Consider the following 9,798-nt stretch of genomic DNA (forward strand, 5'->3'; position numbering starts at 1 on the left):
AACTTGGCTAAAGTCCGATGATTCTGCCGCAGGTGCTTGAACTCATGGATATTGTTATTCCAGCTCTTGCTACAACTCATTAGAAAGGGGGCTATCGCTAGAAATTATTATTCGTTTCTATTGGTTAATTACGGGAGCGTTTGGTATTAAATATGTTGTTTCGAGCGAGAAGGGCAAATCTCAAACGAAATAAAATGCGTTGTAAGTTTGCTTTCTGGACATGCTCTTCAATTAACAATCGGAATCCCGGGATACCCGATCAAAAAATATGTAGCACGAAGTTAGTTAGTTGAGTATTTTAAAAATCTTTTAGGTTGTGTTTCCAATTTTCAATGCTTTCGGACAAGAATAACAGAAATTATAACAAAAATGATCCTACTTTTATCAAACCCATATCAAACTTTGTAGCTAACGTATCAACTTTCTAACAAAATAGCACATAGATCTGATAAATAACAACCATTGTTAGCAACACCGTGCTAAGAAAGAGATGTTTCAGGTTTTATTACCATATCTTGTCAGAATTATTACACTGTGCTAAAAATGAGAAAAAAATGCAAGAACTTCTGAAGTGACCTAGTGTAGGTTGTAGGTCTTGTTGAGTGTAACATTCGCTCATACTAGAAATTTTCCAAACACCCCCAAAATCTAAAGTTATGGTCAAAATACGGTTTTTTGGACCTCAGCGCATATAATATTTTTTAAGTTAGTCATTTATCAACCGATTTTCAATATTTAAGCAGTTTTAGAAAGAAGACAAATGGAGCTTTCAAATATATACAGGTTTGTTCTAATATCAATAAAACATGTTAAGTTATTTGAGTTTATATCTAATTTTTTAGACTTTTTAACGCAATTTCACGTTTGATTAATACGAGTTTGGTTATTTTCGAGGCAAAATCTGATTTCTCTCTTCCGGGAATGGGTTAAAATGATAAAATATCAATTATGTGAACCGCTTTGTTCAGTGCGCTTTTCAAAATCGTTATTCGCAAATTTGTATTAACCTAGCCATTGTACAAGTCGGTCAACACACTACAAAAGTTACTCGTGATCATTTTCTTCATTAATCCAGCATCGAACAATCACAGCAATTGCAATAGCGTACTGTTGCTCAACCATCACCTCCCTCTTGGTTATGATGAGCGCATTTGGTTTGATTAAAAAGCGATAACCATCCTTTTAAAAGGCAAAGAAGCACAACGCCATCGTCATTCTTTACCTTCGCACACCCTATGCGTGTGCGAAATTTCAAAAGCGCACCACGCGGGATTCTTTTGATAACCATCTGCCTTTTCATGTTCTATGCAATGTGTTTCGGAGCATTTCTTTTCTTCCAATGTTCTCGAAATCTGATTGAATTGTGAATTCATTCTGTTACGTTTACGCCATGAGGGAATAGTAAGAGCCTTAGAAGCGGGTTGTACAGATGACATAAAATTAAAGTGTTTTCTTTCTAGTTGAAATATAGTAACAGTAATTTTTAAAAAAATCGCTCGTTCATAAACTATAAGATATAGAGTATCGAACGTCTTCGTCAGTGGTTTTCTTCGGCAGGTTTTAGTATAAGTTTGCTGCAGAAAACCTGCCGAAGAAAACCACTGGCGAAGGCGTTCCATAGCCTAGAACAGCGGTTCTCAACCTGAGGTAGGCGTACCCCTAGGGGTACGCGACAGCCTTTAGGGGGTACGCAAAATAAAAATCAGCAATGGCGGACGAAACAATTTTTCGTTATATTATTAAATTTGTTTTTCAATCTTGTTCTTAAAACATGGTTGTTGCAATTAAACAAACCATAGTTTAATTTAAAACCTGAACTAAACTACATGACGCGATCTACCACTACTCTCACCCTCTCTGCGAAAACAAACCAAGCCAGAAGGTACAAAAAAAGGTTGAGAACCGCTGGCCTAGAACAATTTTGGAAGTATCGCTGTGAAATAATGAACATAATTATACCGTTTGATAAAGGAGACTTATTCACAATTATCGATTGAATATCTGCTTATTCAACCAGTTTCAAATAGTTTTTGCAATCTGCCCTTTGAAAACTGATAGAAGTTGCATGCGGTTTACACGTGTTGCAATCGTGATATAACACTGTTGTATTGTTAAACTATAGTAGTTTCAAATAGTTTGTTCAAATCTTCAATTCTGTATTCTTTTAAAGTTGTGAATAAATTGAATAGATGGAAAAAGTAGGAGGGTGGTATCCAAGACACGACCGCATAGTTGACGTAGGACTACAATAGTTTTATATTTACTTTTGAGGCTCTGTTTGATGCCAAAAAACGAGCGATTATGTTTAATCACATGTTTTTAGATTTCTTGATTTTTTTAACCAACTTAAGCTCAACATCCTCCAAAGAGAGATATGTTAGTTCTTTATGTTGCCGAAGCGGATGACCGGAATCGTTAAAACGGTTCCTGAGAAATGACCGGAACATGTTCCTGTAATATAATGATCATGATCGAAGCAGTACTATACCTCTAATTACTCGGGTGGTAATATCAAGTATCTAGGTCGTCAGCCTAAATTCATCAAGCGACACCTCAAACGACTTGGAACTAAAACTAGTTTATTGGTGGCCAATTCTACCGTTGATGTCGTCTTTGACCGCAAAAGTAAAAAAATTACGAAAAGAGAATCGTTCATTTTTGGCATGGTTCGATTTTGGCAACAGAAAAAATTCTGGCGTGTTTCCAAAATCGAACGGGGTCTGTATTTTTAATGATTAATTTGTAGCACTCTATTTTAAAAGTGAAAATATTCTCATAAATGTCGATGAATACCTTTCATTATAATACAGTCAATTTTCTTCAATACGCAAAAAGGCAACCTCCTAAATTGAGTACGATTTAGTAGAAATTAAACTTTCTTCTGTTTTTATTTGTCTTGTGAAAGATGGCTCGCTTACCGATCGTAAAGCGCCAAAGATGTCACATAAAAAAAATTTCCTGCAGTTACAAGTTCGTAGAATAAAAGCGATAAAAAAATAACAGTTATTAGACGAAAATGTATATTTACAGATAATTTAAAATTAGCAGAGTATTTTATGAACATGTTAACTTCAATTCAGATCAACTTAGACATTTTATCAGTAAACAAAATTAAAAAAAAAGACAGTTTCAAGAAACCAAAAAACAACGAAGATACCATATTTGAAAGTCATATGTCAGTTATCTTCAAAAATAAACCGGGCTACAATGATAAACAACATTAGCCTCAACAATAATTGTTTGCATAGTTCAATTACAAGTAAGGTTATGGAGAGTAATAATATCTTGAAAATGCTAATGTAAAAAAAAATTGAAAAATATAAATACAAATGTTGGAACTCTAATATCAAAATGAAATAAATTTGGTCTTCAACCACCACTGCGGGATGCAACTAGGATTGTCATATTGAATTCATTTATTATTTACCTATTCAAAGATCTGTCCGGAGCTTTTTGGTTTCATATTGTCTTTGAAATACTTTATATAAAGTTATTATAATAAATCTGAGAAAAACAAAGTGTAGAGCTTAAAAATGAACAACGTATTTTATCCCTACAATGCACCAAATTTAAATACCCTGCTGTCTGCCTCTAACGACACGCACATTATTTTGTTGTCCCCGGAGGCGCAGCTTATTTTGCGGCAGCCGAATAATATTGAATACTGATATTTGCTGCTATTCGAAGCAAGAAGAAGAAGAAGACAATTCAAACGGTATTTCGATTGTGTTCCAGATCGCCTCACTGTGCTCGTCAGCGGCAATGTAGTCTTCACTTGGCTTGGCTGCACACAAATGAATATCGAGTTTTTCTGCACTGATAGACGACGAGTGACCAGCGCTCTATTCATACATTGCTCGGTGCAGTATTGAAGCTGGCACAGGCATTGTTTACCTTCAAGACATCAGTTTTAATGACATTCTAACAGCAGAACTGTCTGTTAGTGGAGGTGGTTACGGACTTTCTGAAAAAGCTTCACCTTCAAGACATCAAAATAGTCTAGGCTCATTGAAGCAAACAATAGTTGACCTATTGGGACGGGGAGATTCTGTCAATTTTTTTTTTGCCACTGCTATACAGGATATCACAGCAGGCAGTTGGTGTCTACTCGTGAAGTCTGTGCCAGGCATGCTCGCATGTGATTGGTGCATTGTTCGTGAAAATTCGACCTTGAAACTTTTATTCAATTTTCACTGTTTAATATTTAAGTGATAATGATAACTGAAGTATAACAAAAATGTCCATCATTTTATCAATCCAACGACATATTGATTATTGTGATCCATCATGTGGTTACATCAGTATTACCATTTGAAATCTTTCATTCCAACGTTACACCTTGGTTTTAGTTTCCGCAGAATGTATCTCAATATAGTGCGGTTAGACGTAGTCCTACGTCAAATAAAGATTTAAAACAACCTACAGTAATCTCTGTTTGTACGTTTTTGTACTGCTAAAAAGAAGGTACGAAAAATGTTGCTAGTCGTTAGTGTAGATATTTGATTTTCATTAAACACCTACCTCTACCAACCTCTTTTAGATTTAGTTTACTTACAGTAAATCGAACACATTATTAATGTAAATTATCTAATCATAATAATTTGAACATTGCATTACATCCGTTCTCGTCAAACAGAAATTTATGCTGTCAGTTGGGAGGGTTAGGAAAGCGAAATATAAGCGAAATCAAAAATATTAAACCGACTTGGAAAAATATACAATAACAAATATATTTACATTAGTTCACGATAACTAACTTTGTTTTTGTTGTCATACCGAGCGAATTTATCATTTTTTTTTCAGTCATAAGGACGTTAAAAATTCCGTATTCATTTTATTTTATTCAATTTAGCAATGAACGAGTCCAGTGACAATGAGAGTGCCATTTAAAAGCATTTCAAATAGTTAATAAATTAATAATAATAATAATAATAATAATAATAATAATAATATTAAAAAAAATAATAATAATGTATTATTTTCAACATTCACTTGCATGCAAATTACAAACGTCGTCACTGGCATATACACATACATTTTTATTGAAGAAATTCGTTTTTTTCTTCTCATAGATACTTTAGCATATAGGTTTGACATAGGGTATCGAACGTCTTCGGCAGTGATTTTCTTCGGCAGATTGTTGCATAAGACTGCTGCAGAAAATCTAACAGAGAAAACCACTGCCGGAGATGTTGCATATCCTAGGTAAATTCTGAATATACACACTTACATTTAATCACCGAATTCGTTTTTTTCACCGACTTTTCAACAGCTGAGCGCTCGGTAAAACGTTCGGTAATATAAACCACTACCAACCGATCAGTAATCAAATTGTTATTACTTTCTGTCATTATTACCGACCTAATTTGTGAAAACGGCGAATGCAATTAGTTGCCAAAACCACCGATCAAATCTGTAAGCTGTGTATAAGACAATACCGAAAGATCTGTGATGTTTGTTTTTTGTTAACTTTTAATTATTTAAGAAAACCAAAAATATGACGTAAATTTATATTATTATTTTTATTCAAATGTTATTAAAAATTTTAACTATTGAAAACTAAAAAAAATCAAAAATCGTCGTTCGCCCTACCGAATTTGCATGAGTGAAAATCAAACGTTTTTTACTGCTGTGGACTGTGCATGAACTTCATGCCAGTTGTGCTCATAGTTTCAAAGCCGAGGATCTTCCGGATGTGTCCATTAACATGGCGGTGTAAACTATTTACGTAGTATGCAACAAATGCTCGAGAGTAGAAGCAAAAATTGTGATGGTTTGATGCCTAAAATATTCACAAATTTTATCATCATATACTTACGAAAAATTTGTTCTATGCGATCATTTTCTTGCTGAAGTTGTTGGAAAACGTCCTCCATTTTTTTTCTTACGCAGGAACTTCAATGTTCAAACGAACCGAGAATGTGACTTGACAACCAGAAGGAGAACAAGGAATAGAGGAAATTTGACAGCGCTATAGTTGGTACGGTAGTTTTTACCAATATTCGGTAAAAGTTCAATTTACCGAACAGTTCCGTAGAAAGTGTAGCAGTATTCAGTACAACTATTTGTTGAATACAGAAAATATGTAAAATTATATCAATTTTACAAACTACTCTGTATTTTCTCAAACGTACCGATCGAAATTGTAATAATAATTACCGAACTTTTATTATCTGATTGAGTGTGTACGTTTACAAAAAGGTTCCGAAATATAAATCTAATTTACATCCAATTAGGTTAATACATAAACAAGAACACGTTTTATTCCTACTGCAATACTACAATGTAGTATAAAGAATTACTATAATTACTAGTATTTTGTCACAAAATTGCATCGAAAGCACGTGACATTGTGATACTATAGCGTCCACTTACACTTTGACAGATAACGAATCACATTCTGTATCGCTTGTTTACAGTACCTGAAACATGATCGTAACGTTTCTATGGGAGCACTATGGCGGCGAGGAAAGCGCAACACCATCGCTAACCATTTTTACCGTAGGCAAACCAGGGTCGATTAGTGTAAACGAAGCAGAAACGTTGTGGAAACCAGTAGATAAATGCCAGCTTTTATATATACAGTATATTGATCCGGCGACAATTACATTTTCCCGTTTCCTGTTTCTCTGTAGAGAAAACTCGTCAACTCCTTGTTTAATCGATGTCGCAACTTCATTGCGGCCCTATGGCTATTTTTCAATGGACTAGAGCTCAGTTTAATGGATATTGGCCGGTATTAAAAATGACAAAGCAAGCGAGAACGCGCCATTGCGTGTCGAGTCCTTTGGTGTTCGCATAATATCCCCCGGGCGCTGCTGTTGATCTCAGTGGTTTATTCGCATGTAGCTACATACGGCCTGAATAGGTAAGAACATAGCTGACAGCAGCGGAAGCGCCAATGGTGACACAATAGGTGCCTGGTGGCAATGCGAATGATGATGATGATGACAGATGTGATAATGATTAAATGAATAGCACCTCGGAAATAATGTTTTAAATCGATCACAATTAGCGATTGAACATAACCGTAGCACTTCGTCTAAATATGATAATAGCTGTTATACATAGTCATTGTTATTTTGGAAGGTTAAGTATATTGAAACGAAAAATCGTAATCATTGATAGCACCGTAGTACCGTATATAATGAAACGTGAATCAAATGCGTTAAAGGCGTGTTTCAATACACATGTGGAATAAAACAGTTTCAAGTTAAACTAAATTAGTTTTTCACAAAAGAAAACGTCTAAATCAAATTGATATATTAATACCACAATAGATCAAACAATGGTCGCAGTGGTTCAGTCTTCTACAAGGGAAAAAAAAAGTTGATATATTAGCGTAGGGTAGATCGGGGTTAGTTAATTACAGGGTAAAATGATCAATGAGAATATCTTCAAATCTACGCATCAAAAAATCATGTTATATGGGTGACATGTAGCAGATAACAGAAGACACTAAATGACAAAATGAAGTGCAGTTTTAACTAGGACGTATAATAAATACAGATTGGTACAAAATTGGTCATAAATTCTACTCGGTTATCAAGTTGATACATAGCTAGCACCACGGCTCACAGAAACAAGGCTAGCTACTTTGGAACGTAATTTTCAGTGACGTCATATGAATCTTTGAAATAAACAAATCATAGCTACTGCGATGAAAATGACTAAAATCGTTAAGCCATTCTGGAATGTTGATCATATCAAATGCAATACATATTACTGGTAACACAGGTTTTGCCGTAAAGATTCGTTGCGAATAAAGTGCCGGTTAGTGAAAATTTGCACTGTAGGTGCAATAGTACACAGCTCACATTAACATACACATGAGCCCATTACGATTGCGTCATTGCTTTTTCTGTTTACACTCTAAAGAACCTAAGGGAGGACAATTGGGTACAGATTTGCATCAACTTTGGGAACCACTCGCTGATTGGTTGAAATAGAAAACCCGGAGTGCGATAAAATTTATCATCAGGCTTGCTGGCAGTGTTGCTGAACAACATGTTTCGTTGTTTTGATTTATTTTTTTTTTATGATGTCACCTGTTATAATCTATAATATTTTCAAGTGAGCATTCAAAATAAAGTACAAAGCGTACGAATACGGGTGTAGTAAGCCGTGGCTAGCCACATTGAAATAAATCTGGTTCAACGCATAAGGAAATTTTTTTTATTAGTTTTAAGTTGTATAATGCAAACTTTCACTAAAATTTAAATTTCTCCTATTTTACGTAATTTTCATATTTAATACATGAGGGGCTAGTTGTTCAATGAAGACGAATAACAAAGTATATGCAATTTCTGGTACGGTGCATTTCGTGCATAAACAAAAGAAAACAAGATGTGGCTATAGTTTTCTGCTTGTGATTGCAGATGCGGATGTGTCAACGGTTTGTTTGATCGGTGTAACGTCTTCGGCAAAGTTGCAGATAATATCTTGTCTTTTCAATACACGCTAAGAAAATAATTTTTTTTTTTTCCCTTTCGAAAGAAAATTAAAAGAAAAATTAAAATGTGATTATCTAAAAGAGCTCATTTTTTCAAAAATCTATTTTTTTTATAAAAACCACATCAGGAAAAAATGGTTTGGAATTTTGGAATGCTGACATTTGAAATAAAAACCTGAAGAGGAATTACTTGCGCTGAGACGCTACAGGCCGCCGCAAATGCAGTAACTTTCGAAATAAAAATGGTCAATATACCCCACACCCTGACCAACTGGGTGAGTTTGATATCAACTCAAAAACCCTAATTACTCCACTTAGCGGTGAGACCCAGCCTTTCTCATTTAAACTTATAATTTGTTTCAATACCTAAATTTTCAGGAAAAAATACACCTTAATAATATTTGCAGAATTTATTTATCACTTTAAAAGACAAGATTTGGGAGCCAATAGTAAAATTATACCGCACATATAAAACATAACATTCAAACACATATAAACATACTTAACACATGCAAATAACATGAAATAAATATGTTTCATATATATGACGCGAAATTTTTGTTAATCGTGGCATAATCGGAAGGTCACTGTACTCATATTTAGGTTGAACTTGATTATATATGGACTTGACTAAATATCATTCGATAAAATATCATTTTAGATTCAATTATTTATGGTAGGATTTTTTTGTATTTAAAATATGACTTTCTTTTTATAACTTTTGAACCACGAGTTCAATCATAATTATTCATCATTTACCCTTTATTTGCCCGTTCATCTGTTATCAGTATTGTTCAAAGCGGTTGTGTAGTTTCTGAGACAATGAAGTTTCGTGATTTTCACATTTTGATACATTACAGACGAAGTTACATTCCGATTACAGAAAATTCAATACTGCCCATAATTCAAAAATTGGCTAATATGCCATTTTTACCGAAATCGAGAAAACAGTTTCTCGTAATGGTACTCACTTTAAACAAGGTCCCCACGGAAGCCGATTGTCAAAAAATGCATTTGGGAAGGCAGCAAATGTGAAACAATTTTGGCTAATATCCAAAATAATTGAGAAGTTGGCTAATATGCAATTTCTACCTGTGGCATGTTCACGAACCAGTGTATAATTACTGTATTATGTTTAGTCTAACTTTCGAAAGTTTGTTGTAGTCTGGTGGTTACAGGCGACAGTTAAGCGATCGTAAGGCCCTTGCATCAAATTTGACTTTTTCACGAAGAATACTTGATGTCATCACCAACGAGCACGATATAATTCACATCGTATGGATATTAGCCAAATTGCACACCGGTTTGTCAACTGACCTTCTGTTTATAATTGAAAAATTGATAAT

This window comes from Wyeomyia smithii, chromosome 1 (genome assembly GCF_029784165.1).
Source record: "Wyeomyia smithii strain HCP4-BCI-WySm-NY-G18 chromosome 1, ASM2978416v1, whole genome shotgun sequence".
Lineage (NCBI taxonomy): Eukaryota > Metazoa > Arthropoda > Insecta > Diptera > Culicidae > Wyeomyia > Wyeomyia smithii.